The sequence below is a fragment of the Cydia amplana genome, chromosome 3, assembly GCF_948474715.1.
Source record: "Cydia amplana chromosome 3, ilCydAmpl1.1, whole genome shotgun sequence".
Taxonomy (NCBI): Eukaryota; Metazoa; Arthropoda; class Insecta; order Lepidoptera; family Tortricidae; genus Cydia; species Cydia amplana.
The window spans coordinates 13390502-13413051 of NC_086071.1; the positions used below are offsets into that span (position 1 = coordinate 13390502).

Sequence of the window (22550 nt, forward strand, 5' to 3'; positions counted from 1 at the left end):
CACTGTTATATTCCTTGATGTGCTTGTTGCTTGTGAACAGTTTGTGTAAAATACTTAATCACCTTTTGATATCGTCTATTTATTTCGGGCCCTCTAAAGTACCCATAAAATGTAATGACACTGAGAATGAACGTAAACGCTTTTGTTTGCGGTGACTTCTAATATTTTTGCCGACCTTGTCTATTTATATGATCTTTGAGAAAATGATTTCCCGAGTCTCTTTGTATTTTATTAAGTTAAGTAAAAATTAAAACGGAACTGATTTTCAGCGTATTGACTGGAGATAAGGTTAATAATTAATTACTAGAAAGCTCGCACAAAACAGTGATTAAAATGGATTTGCCTCGAGACAATCAGATCGCACTTAATCGACCCCGCGGCTGTTATTCCCGCTTGTTTACTTTTCAACTAAACTCCCCAATAAAGGTACCTATACACTTTCAGATTTCAAATTCTTAGCTAACACAGGAAACAAAGTAAATTGAGAGACACTTAAAAATTACAGATTTGTCGGACAAATTGGGGAGCGAACTGACATCTCTCATCTAGTATCTGGAATATAAACAGTACAGTACAGTCAGCAGCATTAGTTGCTAAGCCGTTCAAAATGATCTTATATTGAGAATAAGAGCGCATCAAGATAATTTTGAACACCTCGCCGATATAGCACCTTCTGCTGCTAACTGTACCTACTTATACGAGTAGTATCCGGGAGCAGATGCCTTAGCCCGGGAGGAAAAAGGGAATTGTGCTAACGATACTCCGCGGAAGATACAAACAAAGTAAGAAATATTTATGGAGGTTTTTCCGAACGGGATCCCCCAGGATAGCGACGCGACGGCGTCGACTCGGAAAATAGGGGAAAACACGTTTCAAATCCCGCGCTATGCATAACTCTTAATACGGGGATTAAACATTGGCTTACAAAAATCTGGGGTGCCAAGAAGCTAACAAGCAATTACAATACACCATCAAACCGAAAAATTCGTCGCGTCGTCGCGTCCCTATTACCGAACGCGTGAAATTAATGTATACCTACATTATGCATCCCATACAATTCACGACTCATCTCTTTCCGCATAGACTCTAGCCGTTGTATGAATTTCTTTTCATTCAACAAAGCTCCTTGGTTTAAACTTTATATAGGTTCGACTCAAAATTTGTTCGTTGCTCCTAAAACTTATATATTAAAATCAGCCCCGATGAGGTGCTTACCTTTTCGTTTTTTGCGTTCACCTGGGCCTCGTAAATTTTCCTCACGACCATAAAATGCATTAGTAAAGAAAGTCTGTTTTGAATAATGCCGAGATCGTGTGCTTTTCTCCGACTATGTAAGTATATTTCAGTTACCTACTTAAGGCACTCTTGTAGGGACAATTATCCTATATTTTCTAGAATAATGTAATACCATCCAATGTAGGTAGTAAAACATGATACATATGTAGGTAATAAAAAATACGCCACGAGACAGGCCTAGTCTAGTTAGTGTGGTGGTTAATGCTTATATGACGGTAAAACAATCTTGGACATATAATTATATATTGGCAAATACATTATTTTTATTTTATTTCTTAATTATTGTATTAATTGAGTAGATTAGAATAGGGCACAGATACTCTTATAGTAGGTAAGTATGTTTTTTCTTTCTTAACTAAAAAATAAAATAGAAGGTTTCGTGATTGAGATTACAACCAGTTGTCTTATAATTAAAGCAGAAGGGCATGCTCCGGTGGGTCAGCATGAGTAATGCTAATTAAGTAATGGATCCTCGGGGAGAAGTCGCGAAGGGCCTTAATTAATTAATGGCCACTCATCATTGACTTATATATTACTTCGTAAAGACGAGCATTACAAACGGGGCCAATTCATGGGTGTCAAAATCGCATTTAGTAACAACCCTACGCTCAGTCGTGTGGCCAATAGCGCAGTGGAAAGGTGTCACATTCCCAATTACAAAAAAATGCGAAATGGTGTCGTGAAATTGTGTAAAAACTATTACAGAAAAATCAAATACACTTATGAGATATTATAAATTAGAATACATAATTTCTTGCTTAAACCAAATTTTAAGCGATCATTATTGCATGATTACGCGTGCGGTCATGACGGGTTTGTCCTTGTGCGTGCGGCGAGATAAGACAAAGATAGATTAAATATTAAATAGACTGCCGAAAGAGTGCCAAACGAGACGGCTGGAGAGGGAGACTTGTACTACCATATTTATTATAATAATGCCGATTTTGGTGTGCTGGTTTATTAACTGACTTAAGAATTTTCGCTTTAAGAAATAAATAATGTTTTTAACTTCCGGTTATTGCTACTTAATGTTATTAAGTAAGTTAATAAACTGGCACGGCGGAATTTGTAATTATGACATTTATATATATAAAAAAAGTCACATGTCTTGTTTAGTTGTGGCAACAATGGCAACATTCATTTAATTGTCAGTTCATCGATGCCCTAAAGAAAAGAAAGGGACACATATCTCTCTCGAGCTATTTTGTTAGTCGCGTTTTTGGAGGAAGGAGTGCAGTCTACTCGATCATATGTCTCTGACTTGACCGGTAGTATGCATACTATACAACAGATTGCGCCTGTGCTCCTTCACGAGAATGTTTAGTCGGAATTGTATGAACGGGCATATCTTTACTTTTGAAATCATTGCCACTCATCCCTTTCGATAACTTTGATATGACGAGTTTTAAGTCCACACGAACATTCGGGCAAGGTGTTTGCTTCAAATGCAAAGATTAACTGATAGGTACCTAATAGCTGAGGGTTGATTTTGTGAATAGGATAAGTAACTTTCCACCGTAGGTATGAGTAGGTATACTTGGTCAACCAGATCTTGACAGTAGAAAAAGGCGGCAAATTTGAAAAATGTAGGCGCGAAGGGATATCGTCCCATAGGAAATTTGAATTTCGCGCCTTTTTTTACTGACAAGATTTGGTTGACCAGCTATAAATATATTACAGCGCAAATAATGTAGGTATAAAATTATGGATTGGGAGACCATAATCATTTCTATTCGAATCTTGGATGTGTTCTATATATTTATTTGTGACCATAGGTAAGTCGGCGAGTTAGTACCAGCTTATTAGCTTGTTCCGTTTGGGACATAAATCCTTAGTCTAGTAAGTACTTAAAAAGTTCTAACAGTGCACAATTCATGGTTTTTTCGGTGGCATGATTAACTAAAGAACATGAAATGATATAAACTTTTGTATAAAAACGTTTATTAACTCAACAGTTTTCAACGTGCAAACAGACACTGGCATGGCAGCGTCTGTCGCCGGGCGATGCCGTCACCGCTGTTTACTCACAGTCTTTACGGCCCAGTAATTACTACAATTAGTTAACTGCCATCCCTCCTTTATAACGCCTTGGTATATTTATTTACGATCTTTGTTTAGTTACGTGGGTAAAAAGTTCGGCTCGGAGGATAAAGGTACTGCCCGGATTCAGAATTTCATACTACAGTATTACTGCTTAGAAATATCGGTTGTGAAGGGCTTACATAAAACATACATACATACATTTTCAAACTAAGTAAAAACTACTAAAATCATGCGAGCTACATTTACCCTACCGGGACAAGTTCCACTTGTCTCGGTAGGGTAAATGTAGCTCGCATGGTCCAGTGTCCACTGGACAGCGTAAGGGTGGAATCACATCTGTCAGCATCGAGCCGCATTTTATATATGAGAAATTGCTCGTTAGTATGAAGATGCGTACGCATGCTTTCAGCTTTCCGATGCGTACGCATCTTCATACTAACGAGTGATTTCTCATATATAAAATGCGGCTCGATGCTGACAGATGTGATTTTACCCTAAACCTCCCGTCATATCATTTCACCAACTTAAAGTCAGTGTGAAGTCTGCTTAGGTAAATAGGTATCTGTTAGATTTAAAAAAAAAATTATTACCATTACCACTGTGTTGATTTAATTACCTACAGCTTTTAATTATTAATTGTCACTGAGCTAAGCCGCGGGCGAAAAACAAATAGATACCTACAAACGGCCACGGTGCTAATATAAGGGAATCCTAAAAAAGATTGTCAGGGTGCGCCTTATAAAAATATCCAAGCTCGATAGAATTTTATTACGGATCGGTTCAGAAAATGTTGAAGAATTTAAGATTGAGGAAGTGACGACATTGTTATTATCGCGTCGTTTCTATCCTGCAAGAGGCCTGAAACAATCTTTGCTCTGCTCCAATCGGATGTCGGGCAGTAAAATCTCTTGTTATGATTTCCATCGACGATTTTCGTTTTTCTTATTATTGACTATTTTCAAAGATTTCTTTCTTCCCCTAGATATAAAACGCCAGACTTTATGAAAAGATACGTAATGTTTATTACAAGACTGTATTATTGCTTACATGAAGAACGTAGCGTGGGTTCTATTAGAAAATTGAAGGCTTTCAGAAGTCTAGCTAACGAGTAAATCTAATTAATATATTACTGTACTATACATTATATTAAATAAATAAATAAATAAATAAATAAATATTATAGGACTTTCTTACACAAATTGACTAAGCCCCACAGTAAGCTCAAGAAGGCTTGTGTTGTGGGTACTCAGACAACGATATATATAATATACAAATACTTAAATACATAGAAAACAACCATGACTCAGGAACAGATATCTGTGCTCATCACACAAATAAATGCCCTTACTGGGATTCGAACCCAGGACCGCGGCTTCACAGGCAGGGTCACTACCCACTAGGCCAGACCGGTCGTCAAATTAGCGTTCTCATGCCCACTCGCTGTGTTAACTAAACAACGTTTCGAAGTAAAATTTTAATTTTAATTAAACAGCACTCCATACCGAAACAAAATATTCAGAGCAAAACAATTGGCCGTAGTTTAAAGTTTAAAGTTTAAACACGGCTCCTCGCAACTCAAGAGGGCGGATGCGAAAATTTCAGCTTTTCACAGTGAATTTTTTGTCGTTCTTACTCCTAAAACAAAGCGTAATGACCCGCACGGCACGCATTTGTTCGCGAACAATCCGAATAGGCCATTTTTCATCTCGAACAATTGAGGGCGGCACTCCGACACAATTGGCAGAGTATTTTGTCAAGCATTTGTCGTACGAGCTTCAAGTGCACAATATAAATAACAAGTGCACTCTGTACTTCTCTTGTTTTTGAGAGAAAAACAGAACGTTGTGGCAAACAAAGGTTTAATTGTTCTATTTATGTTTTCAATTATTGTAGTAGTATTTTTACGGTTGTAGGTATGTTCACAAGGGCGTAAGGTACGCCCGCCTGTTGTACCTATGCTTCAATAATAAATAAAAATGCATTTTACATATTATTATTTTAAGGGAGACTGAATAAAGGTCCTATAAAACTTGGTAGATGTATTTATGCAACTTTCAGTATGGGTAAAGTTTCTATAAGTTTTGTGATACACTATTACGTACTTATACATTATACAAAGCAGCATTATACCTTATTTGAAAGGACTGTAGGTTCATGTATGTGTAGCCGCTAGAAGTAGAGGATGTTTTGTGATGGTCGTCCCAACATGAATATTCAGGAATCGAATAAAATGGTTTTGCTCGTACAAGTGGCTTGTTGATGGGTCGGATGAATAGCATAACAGGCATACATATTTATATCTTTCCTTGTTTCGTATTATTCCCAATCATACTATTTTGATAACTTTATTAATAAAAGTATATTTGCCAATTTTTTAGTCTCATTGGCCATTCGGCATGGTAACGCTGCCAATACCAGTGTAATGGGGACTTTTGAGCCAGGTACGATTCGTGACAATTATTTTGTTTAACTTTGCTTATTATTATTTAAAAATGACGAAGCCTGTTGCGGATATCATCATTAGTACGTTTTGGACAAAGCATGTTGCTGATTTGCATTTGTGGCCACTTGACGAAGCCTGCGCTGTGGGTTTTTTTGCGCAATTATATACAGAACCCTTCGTACGCGAGTCCGACTCGCACTTGGCATGTTTTTTTAAGATTTTATTTGATTATTTAATCTATTTTATAAATAAATCTGCAGTCAAAATATATGTTTTGGAAATGTGTGTCGACACACTTGTGACTCAATTAGTTAGTTATTTAAGTATAGTATTTAGCTAAAGTCATAAAAAGTTGATAAAAAGGCGTAAATATTGACGCTTAGGATATTTCGAAAGTGTTGGTTTCAATTTGTTGCTACAATTATCATTCGAACGAACCGAGAATGATTCCGTTTTAGGTAATCTTTGTTTCCTTGCTATCAGGGGCCCGTGTAACTTGTAAAACAAGCGGATGTCACGTTTTGACAGCTTTTGTTAGAAAGGGACTTCCACTTGTAAGTATTACAAGTTACAAGCTTTTGAGAAACGGGCCCCAGGTACGCAATTTGGTCTCGTGTTTGCTCGTGTCTAAACTAATCAGGCAATTTCTGGAATGAAGCTCTCACCGATGTCAATAAAAATCTGGGCCCTTATGATTTTCATGGCGGTTGTGGCAGTGCGTTGGAATTTTTCGTTTTATTTTATGATGGCGCGCTCTGTCGCGGAGAAATATTGGCTCAGCGAAATAGCTCGTAAAGAAAGCCGTTTTCTTTCCACGGGGCTACGCACCGGTACCCGCATCACGAGTCGCCGTTTGTCTGCTACATGTCTTATCCGACTAGCGGCTCGATTCGAGCTTTAAGACACGTCAAATATTACGTCTAGATACCTACGATATAAGGATTGGATATGTCAGTGTCAAAAGTGACGTTTTTGTTTAAAGTAACGTCACGTTGACGCATATCTAATCCATGTCCTATCTAGACGTATATTAAAGTTCGAATCGGGCCGAAAAAGGCCCGTCATTCAAGAAAAAACCGGCCAAGTGCGAGTCGGACTCGCGCACGGAGGGTTCCGCACCATCAACAAAAAATAGAGCAAAACAAGCAAAAACAACAAGCAAAAAAACGGTCACCCATCCAAGTACTGACCCCGCCCGACGTTGCTTAACTTCGGTCAAAAATCATGTTTGTTGTATGGGAGCACCACTTAAATCTTTATTTTATTCTGTTTTTAGTATTTGTTGTTATAGCGGCGATAGAAATACATCATCTGTGAAAATTTCAACTGTCTAGCTATCACGGTTCGTGAGATACAGCCTGGTGACAGACGGACGGACGGACAGCGGAGTCTTAGTAATAGGATCCCGTTTTTACCCTTTGGGTACGGAACCCTAAAAAATGATAGTTGAATTTGAAATCATAAGTGTAAAGAATATATGAATTTCTATCTTTTTAAATTCAAATGAAACGAAAGTAATACAAGTTTTAAATCCGGCAAGTAAGATCTTGGGCTTAAGGAGTTTAGGTTAGGTGACATTTGGATTAGAGTGAGTGTAGTTCAATTTAGTGCGTAAAATATGTTCGCGAGTGGTCTTCTCGGAAATGTTCTTGCTCCTTTGATTTACTTTACGGTTTTTTTGTAAGGGGAGGAGAGGGTTTCTTTGTTCGTACTGTAAAATAACTTTACAGTACATACAGCACTAGTGCGTAAAATAGCACTTTTCGTGCGTATGTCGAAACTTTAAAGTGCCATATGTATACACGTGCGAATAGGTAATTCGCAACTCGTGTCGATTTAAAACAATCCCTTCGGTCGTGTTTTAATTTATCGCCACTCGTTTCGAATTTCCTCTTTTTCGCACTTGTATCGAAAATAACTATTACAGTACTCATGGTGCTACTTTACCGCACTAGTGCGATAATTAGCACATTACGTAACTATTTCGAAAATTTAAATTGCCATATGTGCTGTAAAACGTGGTACGATACATGCGCGAATAGATAATTCTCCACTCGTTGCGAATTTCCCATTTTTCTAAGATCTAGTTGATTTGCATGTATTGATACAATCAATCAGACAACACATCACATCGTCAGAGCGAAGTGTGAGAAGCGCTCCTCAGGGAAATGCAATGTGATTGTTGAATTTTCGCAAATGGTCGGTTCGTCGCCGTGACAGCGGGGGATTTGGGACTTTACTTAAGTGCTAATCAATATTCTATACCTAGAACAATATTTATTTTACAATTGTTAGCTACATTCTTAATCTACAGGGTGTCACGTTCAGTATGGGTCAAACAAAGGCCCAGTCCAATAAGGTTAACACGGTTCAAACAAGAACACAAAATCGATGACTTCCTAAAACAAAATGAATACGGAACCATTAATTTTCTCTGAGCACATTTTTTATGAGGGCTACTCGATACCTCTTATGGTCCTCTGTCATTGGATTTCGTTAGACCGTGCATAAGTAGGTATTTCTTACATACACGATAGGTACCTAGCGGTATTAGCGTCTGACAATTAATACTTGCAACCACTTTGGTATACGTAGTCAACATTAGCCACTTCTGCCGTAAACTGTATCTACCTATAATTTCTTAAAGCTTCATGCAAGTCTTCGATTAAACTCAACCATTTCCTGAATCTTTTTCTCTCTAGTCACATATATTGGGGTCTCTATTGTTTCCCAAAAAGTTTTAAGTCATAATGTATTGTTTGCCCACATTTTCGTTAGTCATAATTCATTTGATTCAAAAACACGTCCCTTTTCAGGATTGCCATAAAACAAACCTACCCTAATCTAGCCTTTCTAAAGGTTACGAAAATCCTGAAACCTTAACGGTTTCAGTTTTATGACTAATGATAATATGACAAACAATACATTATGACTTAAAACTTTATGGGAAACCATATATTATGTATGGCAGCTGGATTTTTGTTACTCATCCACTAACGTGACCAGCCTGTCTACTTAGCTTGAATAATGATCTGTGAGGAAATGGCTCGTAGTGAGCCCGTGGCCTGGGGCGCAAAATCTGCGCCTCGCTAACCAAAACGAGCAGAACCTTTTTGAATTGAAAAAAAATAATAATATAACTATATATCACTAGCTGTTGCCCGCGACTTCGTACGCGTGGATTTGTATATTCATATTCATAATCATATTCATATTCATATTTTATTGATAACGTTAATTACATGTTAGGAGTGAGTACATAAAATATAATTACATTTCACTAAATGTAAACATACTTAACAACAAATAAAAGCAGAACAGAAATACATATGTCGTGTCGATCATAATTATAAACTTAAAACTAAAATAATTCCATGTTTCGTTAAATAATTTTAAATAGTTACATTAAGGCTTTCTAATAATCCATATTAAAATATCTAAATTAAAAATAACATTTTACAGTGAAAGTAATGTCCCATCATGGTCCCATCGAAACAGTGATTTAGACTTTCACATTGTGTGTATGGATCAATGACACCCTGTCGAAGAATTCGTCGATCGTGTAGCAGGCCATCTCCAATAACATTTTTTTAATCTTTCTAGTAAATGTGAAATCACTAAGGACATCTCTGATTTCAGCAGGTAACGTGTTGAACAGTCTGACGCCTAAAACACCAAGGGATTTCTTAGCTTTAGCGGTAGTATGGGCCGGTACCAGAATGAGACTTCCACCGCGCGTGCTTCTGCCCGACTGCTGCTCACGGGTTTTATAAGAGCTTAGATTGCTTCTTACGTACTTACACGTACTTATTGTTACGTACTTATTGGTGGTTATAAATTCTACCTTAGCTTAGAACATTATGCAGCAAAAGATAGCAGTAGGGACGGTTAATCATTTGTTAATTATTATACAACGCATGAGATTTGCCTTTACAACCTGGCTACGAAGTTTCAAGCCCCTAACTGAATAAAAACTCAATATAGTCCACTATTTAATAAAACCTACTACCTAACTACCTATTTACGAAGTTTGAAGTTCCTAGCTTTAAATAAAATTTGAACCCTCTACCAACTCTCAACCCCTGTTTAAACATTTAGGGGATGAATTTTTAAAAACACTGAAATTACTTTTCTTGTATTGTAATAATATGCCTTTATACAACGATTCAAGTCCCGCACTCAAGTAAATATTTGGGTTCCATACAAATTTTCGACCCCCTTCACCACCTTGGGGGATGAATTATCAAAGACTCTGAAATTAGTTTTCTTTTCTCTTAATACAATATTTTTTTACGAAACTTCAAGTTCCTAGCTTTAAATAAAATTATAACCTATACAATCTTTCAACCCCTTTTTAACCCTGTTATGGGATGAATTTTTAAAAACGCTGAAATTAGTTTTCTTATGTTCTAATAATATGGCTTTATACAAAGATTTAAGTCCCGCACTCTCAAAAATATTTGATCTCCATACAAACTTTCAACCCCTTTTTCACCTCCTCGGGGGATGAATTTTTAAAAACGCTGAATAGGTTTTTTTGATAGCTGATAGGTAAAAATACCTTTTTACGAAGTTTCAAGTTCCTAGATTTAAATAAAATTTGAACCCTATACAAACTTTCAACTCCTTTTGGACCCTTATAGGGGATGAATTTTTAAAAACGCTGAAATTACTTTTCTCGTATTCTAATAATATGTCATTATACAAAGATTCAAGTCCCGTATTTACAAAAAATGTTGACCTCCATACAAATTTTCAACCCCCTTTTCACTACCTTAAATGTTGAATTTTGAAAAACGCTGACAATAGTTTTCTTCTCTTTAAATGAAATAACTTTTTACGTAGTTACAAATTCGTAGCTTAAAATAAAGTTTTAACCCTATACAATCTTTTAACCCCTTTTTAACCATTTTAAGGGATGAATCTTTGAAAACGCTGAAATTACTTTTCTTGAGATCTAATAATATGGCTTTATACAAAGATTCAAGTCCCGCACTCTAAAAAATATTTGATCTTCGTACAAACTTTCAACCCCCTTTTCACCATCATGGGGGATGAATTTTTAAAAACACTGAAATTAGTTTTGTTGTTGTTTAATTTAATACCTTTTTGCGAAGTTTCAAGGTCCTAGATTAAAATAAAATTTGCATCCCAAGACAAAGTTTCATCCCCTTTTTTACCCCCTTAGGGGTTGAATTTCCTAAAACGTCGCAATTCCTTTTTTTTGTAATCGGCTATTATGCCTATCTAAAAAGTTTCAAAGCATTTGTAATGGATTCAAACTTTCGACCCCTTTTTAACCCTTTTAGGGGATGAATGATTAAAAACACTGAAATTACTTTTCCTATCTTATAATAATATACCCATATACAAAGTTTCAAGTCCCACACTCACAAAAATATTTGATCTCCATACAAATTTTCAACCCCTTTTGCACCACCTTGGGGGATGAATTTTCGAAAACGCTGAAATTAGTTTTCTTATTTTTTTATATAATACATATTTACAAAGTTTCAAATTCCTAGCTTAAAATAAATCTTGAACCCCATACAACCTTTCATCCCCTTTTTAACCCTTTTAAGGGATGAATTTTTAAAAACGCTGAAATTACTTTTCTTGAGTTCTAATAATATGGCTTTTTACAAAGACTCAAGTCCCGCACTCTCAATCATATTTGATCTCCGTACAAACTTTCAACACCTTTTTCACCACCTCGGGGGATGAATTTTTAAAAACGCTGAAATTAGTTATCTTGTTTTTTAATTTAATACCTTTTTGCAAAGTTTCAAGGTCCTAGCTTGAAATAAAATTTGCACCCCAAGACAAAGTTTCATCCCTTTTTTTACCCCCTTAGGGGTTGAATTTCTTAAAATGTCGCAATTACTTTATTTTGTAATCGGCTATTATGTCTTTCTAAGAAGTTTCAAAGCATTTGTAATGGATTCAAACTTTCAACCCCTTTTTAACCCTGTTAGGGGATGAAGTTTCAAAAACGCTGAAATTACTTTTCCTGTCTTATAATAATATACCCATATGCAAAGTTTCAAGTCCCACACTCACAAAAATATTTGATCTCTATACAAAAATTTAACCCCTTTTTCACCACCTTGGGGGATGAATTTTCGAAAACGCTGAAATTAGTTTTCTTATTTTTTTATATAATATATTTTCACAAAGTTTCAAATTCCTAGCTTAAAATAAATCTTAAACCCCATACGACCTTTCATCCCCTTTTTAACCCTTTTAAGGGATGAATTTTTAAAAACGCTGAAATTATTTTTCTTGAGTTCTAATAATATGGCTTTATACAAAGACTCAAGTCCCGCACCCTCAATAATATTTGATCTCCGTACAAACTTTCAACACCTTTTTCACCACCTCGAGGGATGAATTTTTAAAAACGCTGAAATTAGTTTTCTTGTTTTTTAATTTAATACTTTTTTGCAAAGTTTCAAGGTCCTAGCTTAAAATAAAATTTGCACCCCAAGACAAAGTTTCATCCCTTTTTTTACCCCCTTAAGGGTTGAATTTTCTAAAATGTCGCAATTACTTTATTTTGTAATCGGCTATTATGTCTTTCTAAGAAGTTTCAAAGTATTTGTAATGGATTCAAACTTTCAACCCCTTTTTAACCCTGTTAGGGGATGAAGTTTCGAAAACGCTGAAATTACTTTTCCTGTCTTATAATAATATACCCATATGCAAAGTTTCAAGTCCCACACTCACAAAAATATTTGATCTCTATACAAAAATTCAACCCCTTTTTCACCACCTTGGGTGATGAATTTTCAAAAACGCTGAAATTAGTTTTCTTATTTTTTTATATAATATATTTTCACAAAGGTACAAATTCCTAGCTTAAAATAAATCTTGAACCCATACAACCTTTCATCCCCTTTTTAACCCTTTTAAGGGATGAATTTTTAAAAACGCTGAAATTATTTTTCTTGAGTTCTAATAATATGGCTTTATACAAAGACTCAAGTCCCGCACCCTCAATAATATTTGATCTCCGTACAAACTTTCAACCCCTTTTTCACCACCTCGGGGGATGAATTTTTAAAAACGCTGAAATTAGTTTTCTTGTTTTTTAATTTAATACCTTTTTGCAAAGTTTCAAGGTCCTAGCTTGAAATAAAATTTGCACCCCAAGACAAAGTTTCATCCCCTTTTTTACCCCCTTAGGGGTTGAATTTCCTAAAACGTCGCAATTACTTTGTTTTGTAATCGGCTATTATGCCTTTCTAAGAAGTTTCAACGCATTTGTAATGGATTCTAACTTTCAACCCCTTTTTAACCCTGTTAGGGGATGAATTTTTAAAAACGCTGAAATTACTTTTCCTGTCTTATAATAATATACCCACATACAAAGTTTCAAGTCCCACACTCACAAAAATATTTGATCTCCATACAAACTTTCAACCCCTTTTTCACCACCTTGGGGGATGAATTTTTGAAAACGCTGAAATTAGTTTTCTTGTTTTTTAATATAATACATTTTCACAAAGTTTCAAATTCCTAGCTTAAACTAAAACTTGAACCCCATACAACCTTTCATCCCCTTTTTAACCCCCTTAGGGGTTGAATTTTTCAAAATCGCTTCTTATCTCTTGTACACTTTACAAATGCAACCTAGTGTGCAAATTTCAACTTTCTAGCTTTTGTAGTTTCGGCTCTGCGTTGATGAATCAGTCAGTCAGTCAGTCAGTCAGTCAGTCAGTCAGGACACTTGCATTTATATATATAGATTATGTACTGTAACTATTTAAGTCAAGCTAGTTTCAGTTTTATTTAGCTTCTTCAATTTTTAGGGTTCCGTACCCCAAAATAAAATAAAAAAACGGAACTCTTATAGGATCTCTCGTGCGTCTGTCTGTCCAACCATCCCCCCCCCCCCCCTTATCCCCGAAACTACTGGGTCTTATAATTTTGAAAAATATACACAAAATATTCTTTAGATGACAGGAAAACCTATTAGAAATGTTCAGTCAAGCGTGAGTCGGACTTAATGTACGGAACCCTTGGAACGCGAGTCCGACTCGCACATGGGCGGTTTTTTTTTCATGACTCGTAGCTACAGAATACAGCAGACAAACTTCTATGCAGGGGTGGTACCTTTTCTCTGCAGCTGACTACATTTAGCATTAGTAATTTTTTTTCTAGTTGTTTCATTATTGTCAGAGTGGTAGTTGTCTCAGTGATGACGTACTTACCTACAAACAGCGACACTCCTAACTGCACATGTGGACCTTATTACAAAAGCCATAAGGTCCATCGATGTACCTACAGTTAACAGCGTGGGCGATGGCGATGGTACTCGAACAGGGCTGATCTTCGTTCTCGATTCTCTCCACTTTGGTGTCTGCCTTTACAATATTTTTTTTCTCCACTTCATTTCACTGTTTCAGTCACTGTTCTTATTAGACCCGTCCATCGGGTTGCTCGTCAATTAGATGTTCTTAAAATGGTATGGTAGGTAAATAGTTACTCAACTGACTAAGCTACTTATATTTACCATGCTGCAGCGGCTTCCAAAGTCCCAAGTCATATTGAGAACTCCCCGTTAACAATGCGCCCTCACATACAGCTAAACTGTACTAAACAGGGTTTCGCACAGTCAATACCCGGAACTATAAAGTCTCACGTCATACAATAATATCATTCATTCTTAATAGGACATTCACATAAGAATGAACTTACTGCTGTGGCGTAACGACCCGAAGTGGATCTTGGCCAAGATCCAAGGCCAAGAAAAATGAATTACGAAATAAAATAACACCAGCTCCTCAGTTCACTAAAGGCGAAGGTACGTATTACAGCAAACACAGAAACATTGTCTGTAGACCATTAAGTTAATGTTTCTACTGACCTGAGAAATGACCCTCGTGCCCGGCTAGACGCGCTCTCATAAATTAACACGTATACCTAATGATTACATATTGCTCAGCTTATTATCTGGGAGATGTTATATAGGTAGCAGGTAATAATTATAACCAATATATAGGTACATTAAGTAAGTGCAGTCAGCAGTAGAAGTAGGTAAGCGGGCCAGATATTCAGAATTATCTAAAAAAACTGAAACATGTAAACCAAAACTATTTATTTGTATGAATAAGTTAAGATGAAAGATAGATAGAATAGAAGATAAATTCGGATTTCATTTTTTATCCGACGAAAAAAACAGAGGAGGTTCTTAAGTCGACACGGATATTTTTGTTTTTGTAAATCACTTTATAAATGCCGACCTTCGATGTGTGTGTACGCACTCATTCAACATTTTCCGTATATTCCGAAATTAATGCAAAACTTACTACTAAATTTAAAAAAGTCTTCGGCACGAGACCCGTCAAAAGCATATATGCACGCTGCTTTGCCGGTCACTAATCAATCCGCAACACCCTTGAAACTGCACACCCCTCCGCGTTTCTCTCGCAATTCGAAAATGATTTGAATTTGAAATCGGAAATTTGCCGCTGGTCACCCCGTATAACTCACCTAGTTAGTACCTATAGGCTGATACTCGTAATAACGTTAGTCGGGAGTTGAAGCATAAAAAAATAAAGCGTTCATCCACGATTGGCTTCATAGAAAAGTTTCATTACAGTTCACACATGTAATTATACTGCTCGTAACTACACGATAGGTACACGAAAGTGTACTTGTACATACGTAAACCAATATCATTACGGGCTATGCACGTTAGTGGCCCTAACTACAAATATTAACCCAGATTTTACATGAGTATTCGTGTTCCATTTTCTCTGCACTTACCTGCCTTTTAAATAACTTGCTCGCGTTTTTCCATTTGAACAAACGCGAGAATTTGTAATGTGAAACTAATTTTGGTACCTGATGTAGATTTAACATAATGTTAATCAGGTTAAAACAATTACATCCGAATACCTATCGATATAGACGCTTTAGAACCCAAATTGACTCTAATAGACGAACATTACTACTTCATCTCCACCTTTGTGATAAGTATCACGACCGACCTTATGAATAATGATAAGGTGTATTCGGGTATTTCCGAATGACGAATAGTGGCGGATAATTCCGAAAGCTGACTCTTACTACAACGGAATATGAGAGATTTTACAATGATTTTCGGGATTACCCGTTTTCCGGAATTACCCGAATAAACCTTAGGCCACTTTTCTATACGGCGAGATGATTAAGTATTTATCTATTGTCAGTGATATGGTAGCCAGTAGCCACACCATCTGTTACTTCCTTAAAATAAATTGAGCTATTTTAAACTTATTAGAACAGTCCTAACCGAATCATATTAGCTCAATACACGTAGTGTCGTACTTTTAGTCACTGACAACAGGATAGGGAAAAGGGGGGAGGGGGGTGATAGACAGATAGCGGGTTATTACCATACCTATAGAAATTTATTTCATATTCTAACTCTCACAAACTTGCTTTGTCAAGTTAGACAGAGGACGCCCGTAAGCGTGCAAAGTACCGTGTCCTCCTTTGTATAATACTAGCGACCCGCCCCGGCTTCGCATGGGTAGTTCAACCAATTTACACAAAATCCTTTACAAATTATACACTTACACCTTTCTCAAGAATCACTCTATTGATAGGTGAAAACCGCATGAAAATCCGTATCGAACATACATAGAGAGACACAGACAGACGCGGCAGGGGACTTTGTATTATAATATGCATTGATTGACGTCAAAACACTCCCTGTATTTCCATTTTTGTTCACCATTTGAACTTTATATTGATTCGTTATCTTTCGACTTGTAAAACATTACTTACACATCCGCAGTCTGTTAATTCTTCAATTACCCAAACTTCGTTCAAGCATTACCCAGAAGAAGACATCTTGCGCGACACATTTTCCAAATTAAATTATATCGGACGTTGTTTAATTATTGCTAACTTAATTGACTGCTTTTTCCATTTTCATTTTTATAGTTAAAGAACTAAAGTTTATTCTCAGCTTTGCTTTTACTAACAGCGCAGTTCTGAAGTTCAATTAAAATAGTAACAGTCGATTTATAGTTTGAATTGATACCGTTGGATTTAGTTGACGGAGAAGGTTTATTCGTTTACGTAAACTTTGAGATTGGCTTTAACAAGGCAGGGAGAGGCGAGGAGCGCGCCGGTGATTTCTATTCTTAAAATCCAATTTAAATGCATTCCTCTGTGCCACAGGAGGCCACGTCGATACGCTCTAGAGGCCAATTAACTTATTCATCCTTAACATTTTACTGCTCAACTAGACTAGCTATAAACTTCTTTTTCCTACTCCAGAACTTCAATCTCTCAAATCAGACCACGGGGCTCGCAATAACCGGTGAACATACATAAAAACATAGCCATATTAGTCCCTTGGAATCGAAGTTTTCCAGATTTTCGGACTGTACCCAGATATAAGACAAGTACCTTAATGATTTTTGATGTAAAAATGTTTCTAAAATAAGTATGCTCGCTTTCTTCATTACATAATAATGTGGCGTCCATGCCCGTGAAAAGAAAAACTGTTCCTACCTTTCCGAAGTTCGGAGAAAGTCATTTAAAATGCAATTTAAGCGCCCTAATAGAAACGTTCGCACTAAGAATTGTTGCCAAGTGTAATGGGTTCAGGTGAAATTAACGCAGAAAAATAGGAAAAGTTAGAACGAGTTTCCCGCCAAGGTTTTTTGCGTCGACGAAGTAGCGCTGTGATTGTAAACTGGTGAATTTATAATGCTATTTTCGAACTCTGTTCATCGAGAAGTTTTAAACCAGTTGGTAATTTCATTCGCGGGTAATGCGTTCAGCACTTATTGGAGGTAAACTCCCGTAGGAAAGTTGTCGGAAAACGATAATCGTTTATGCTGCTAATGCTCTTTAATTGATTACCTATTCAATAGTCAATCGTTATTTTTAATACATTTCTGTCATCTCTCGTTACTAGGTACCAATTTTTACAAGTTTTTTTAATTTAATTCGTCGCCCTGTAAAATTACAATTAACGGACAATTTTGGCCTGCTTTGTAATCGAATATTCATAATGTATCTCTCAGTTACTTAAAGGTTAGCTGGAAGAGATCCCTTAACGGGATAAGTTCGCCTTTGTACACATTTACTGGATGATCTCTGTGTTATGTACTTGTTTTGTGCAATAAAGTGTTTACTACTACTACTACTACTACTACTACTACTACTACTACTACTACTACTACTACTACTACTACTACTACTACTACTACTACTACTACTACTACTACTACTACTACTACTACTAGTCTACTACTAATATTGCAAGGTAATTATAACCTGGTGAATTGGCCTCAATGTCACTGGTGCAATGCTGCAGTAGTAACTCTTGCTGAAGTCGCGAACCTTATGTCACCTTTATCGTAGCTCGCCATACGATTAATCGTAGCTAATTCAGAAACATCACACATCGTCACTTATTTCTGCTTCTATGCTTCCGCGGATCTAACTTTTACTGCGGTGTACTAAACTGAAAATATACAACCCAAAAAAATTACATATAGATTAAAAAATCTGGCATCATTTTATAAATAACCTTTCATCAAGACTGTGTTCGCTATAATCGCATCGGACGCCTTTGAACGTGGAATTAAAAAGTATATTTGCAAAGTATCTTCACCAAAATTCTGTCTTGACCCTATTCATTCGAAAAGGATGCGATGACTCAGGCAGATTTGGAGGATATCTGTGCGCTTTCTGTGGATTACTTTGCAAGTCTTTTATAGGAGAAGGCCAGTATCATCACTACTTAGGGATATTAAAATCCCTTCTATTTGTGTAAGAAGCTTGTTTTCTCGCTGACAGTGAGGGCGGAGCGTTTATCGAATACTTATTCCAGATAAAGCTGAGTGAATTGCTGTGTTAGTAATATATCCCATACTACTGCAGTGCATGCCGAAAAGTAGGAACTGTCATTCGATTGTAAAGAAACATAATTATATATGTATTAACCACCAAAACAACCAGCGACGTGCAGTTATTAAAACAATTGATACGTTGTCAATAAAGGCGACACTATGTATTCTTAACTTATTTTGATGTTGATTCAAAGTATTATCAGACTGACCTTATTGTTGGATCACTAAAGTTATGTAAATTATTAAGATGTGCTCCATTTATTGTATCTCACGGGCATTGAATTCGAGTCAGTGCAAATATTTGGTTCGGACCACGCAGACATTGTATAACGTTTGCTGCATTTAGGTAAGTTTCAGTAAAACTTTAAACCCTTCACAAACTAACTTTAAGACAGACTTAGGTATAGAACAATTAAATAGTTGTACTTTTTTAAAGCATTAGATATTACGCAAAGGCGTGATTATTTCAAAATTGCGGAAACAAATATGTAGTCGTATCAATATTATAAGAGCATTTCTTTTCTTTTTGAGATATATTTACAGTGCTTGGCAAAAATGTAGAAATGTTGTAATGGTATAGGCGGTATTTAGATATGTATGTAGATTTTTACTCGAAAATAAGTAGCCAAATTTCGTCAAATTGGCTAAGTGCTATCATGGCGCAGTTTGCAAACAGTTGCTTTGATGCATGGAGGTTCGTTCAAAATTTATAAATATTTTTCTTATTACTCTGTCCAGTAAACCTTCCTATATTTTGACTGCTTTGTGATTTTACAAGACAAGTTATTAGTTATAATATTAAATACCTTGTAATAACTAAAATAATTAACAATAGTGATAATAGATTGGCTCAATAAAAATAATAAGGAAACCTTTGTCTATTTCAGAAAGCTGCTGTAGCACGTCAACCATGAATAAAACTATTATTATATTATTGGCCGTTCTGGCTGTACTCGCCATTGCTGACGCTAGAGCAACATGCAAGTAAGATCACTTACCCATTTTATCTACCTATTAAGTGTGCAAAATATATGTCATTAACTACCTATATAGGAGTCTCGAGACGTATTTTATGAGCCGCAGGTGAATAAAAGACACGGGACAAGTACATAATAATACTTGCACACGTACAATAAACAACGTTTTTTAATACATTTGCAAATTAATTACAAAACACAAATAAAATTGGTTAGGTAGTTATTGTAAACTCAGGTAACTTTAGTCCACAACTTACAACTGTGGTCCAAATTCAAGTTCCAGTCAAAAATTTATAAATATTTTTCTAATTAAATTAATATGTTGAGTATCTAATCTAGAAAAAGCATTAGTATGTATAACTAAGCTTCAAAATAAATGTAACGAGTATAAATAAAAAATGCTCTTTAATCAACAACTTTAAAAACTGGACTATAGTTGTATTATAGGATTATAGTTACCTGAATTTACGGTACTTATAAGTACCTATATTACACCTACGGTTACGAACTTTTTCTTGAGCTTAAATGATTTTGTCAATTCAGCGCTATTACGTTTAGCGATAGTAAAATTATTGAAAAAAATAATCACAATAACTAATTTTATACAAAAAATGTCTTACATTAATATAATTAGTAAGTTATTTTAATACAATTATATTTTAAGTAAAAATAGCGGGCGCCGCCGGTCTTTATTTTTGATTTTAATGTTTTGTTTCACGATAGCTAGCGGGGCAATGATTATTCAGCTAAAAAATCAAAAACTTTTTTAGTTGAATAAAGTATTACAACATTTTATTTATATCATTACACTTTATTTGTTTGTAGGTAATTGTGACTGGTGTTTGACATTTATTACGTACGAAAAACATAATAAACTTAAATTAATAGTTATTTATTTTACAAGGGGGCGAAGTTGTTGTTTAACCGCTCGTTATAAATATTTTACAGTAAGTAGGTACATTTGGTGCTACATTACGTAACTACGTCGAAAATTTAAAGAGCAATGTGTACTGTAAAATTTTGTCCGATAGACTTGCGAATAGGTAATTCATATTTTTCGCACTTGTATCGTAAATAACTACCGTCAACGGCTTGCTAGATATGACGACATAGGTAATAAAAACTAACATCCCAATAATGAACACCATCCTCCATTTTAAAATCATTTAAATATCTTCGATGGATTATTTAACTAAATGAAACTAAACTAAGTGAAAGCGCTGGTGGCCTAGCGGTAAGAGCGTGCGACTTGCAATCCGGAGGTCGCGGGTTCGAACCCCGGCTCGTACCAATGAGTTTTTCGGAACTTATGTACGAAATATCATTTGATATTTACCAGTCGCTTTTCGGTGAAGGAAAACATCGTGAGGAAACCGGACTAATCCCAATACGGGCGTAGTTTACCCTCTGGGTTGGAAGGTCAGATGGCAGTCGCTTTAGAAAAACTAGTGCCCACGCCAATTACTGGGATTAGTTGCCAAGCGGACCCCAGGCTCCCATGAGCCGTGGCAAAATGCCGGGACAACGCGAGGAAGATGATGATGAATCGTTTTAACAATAAACTTAAATGCAAAAATGTGTTTTGCTTTATTTCAGAGGTAGCAGTCACCATTCCCGATGCGATGATGAAAAGGTATTAACTTTAATTTATTTTAACAATTGCGCAGGGTTTCGATAAGTCATACCAAAGATCTATGAAGTGTATAAGATAAATAAAGTCTAGGAAAAAAACGTGCCTCCAAAAATCAAGAAATAATGATGCTTGAACAAATGGCGCCATATCTTACCTGTAGATGGCGTTAGGATAGTTAACAATTTTAACACATATCAGTGAAATAACAAGGATCAAAGTCAATTGGCGTACTAAAAGTTTTAATCCTGTGTCGAAAGATGGCAGTAAATTATTTGTGACTTCAAAATTTACTATGACAATATGCCTTCTGTATCTACTCAATTCTCTTTGGTCTAGATTAAAAGGAAGATTTGACATGTAATTTTTTTAATGTTCATATTGCAGTAATAACTTTTATTCATATACAGGGTGTTTCCTATAACAGGAGCAATAAATTAAACTGTAGGATGTACTCCTCAAACTGACCAACATTTGTTCAGCAACTTTTGAAAATAACTCATGTTTTGATTTTTATTACACTTTTAAGTTTATTCTAAGATGCAATGTACCTATTGCAAATTTTGTTATGATTAAAGCGTGACAAGCAACGTCAAACACACTGATGTCAGCGTACATTGAAGGCAATATTTATTTTGTATGAAAAAGAGGAAGTTAATTCATAATTTTTAGAAGTTGCTGAACAAATGTTGGTCAGTTTGAGGAGTACAGCCTTTAGTTTAATTTATTGCTCCTGTTACAGGAAGCATCCTGTATATGGACTATATGGTACAAAAAAGGTACAAACTGTTCATTAAGTAGGTAGTTCACTGAACGATTTAGGTACATGCGTTACATCGTAATTAGTGATTTGTATAAAATTAAAATAGATTTCGTGACGATTATGGTTATAAATTAAGTTGTTGTTGTGTAAATTATAGTTTAAATATGAATATAGGTACTTGTTTAATTAATTAACGTAATTAAGTGCTCATGTCGCAGTTAGTATTTTGTTTATAGTTTGTGTGTTCTTCACGTTATCAGCACTGACAAGGCTTAAAGGTTATTATTAAATTGTCAACCAGTGATTACAAATTTAGATCAGAGCAAGGGTGAAGGAAAAGTGAGGAGATCCTGCAAGCAATTACATGCGTTAGTTCTAAATGTATTTGGTTTATACCTAGGGTTTGCAATCCGGATCCGAAATGTATGAAATTATCCGGATCTAGATCCGGATCCGCGGATATTCCCATACATTTCGGATCCGTCGTGCAAACCCTATTTATACCTAAAACAAGTATCTACCTACATAGCTGCAAATT

At 35.8% G+C, this 22550-nt stretch overlaps 2 long non-coding RNA genes across 2 annotated transcripts in view; one reads left to right on the top strand and one right to left on the bottom strand.

Moving 5' to 3' along the window:
- The window catches only part of LOC134662858 (uncharacterized), a 310694-nt gene that overhangs the window by 282727 nt on the left and 5417 nt on the right, over positions 1-22550 (bottom strand). The gene's annotated exons all lie outside the window — the stretch shown is intronic.
- LOC134662857 (uncharacterized) lies at positions 18831-21248 on the top strand. Its single transcript, XR_010098089.1, has 3 exons — positions 18831-18988; positions 19530-19626; positions 21216-21248. It is a non-coding gene; the product is annotated as an uncharacterized LOC134662857 (long non-coding RNA).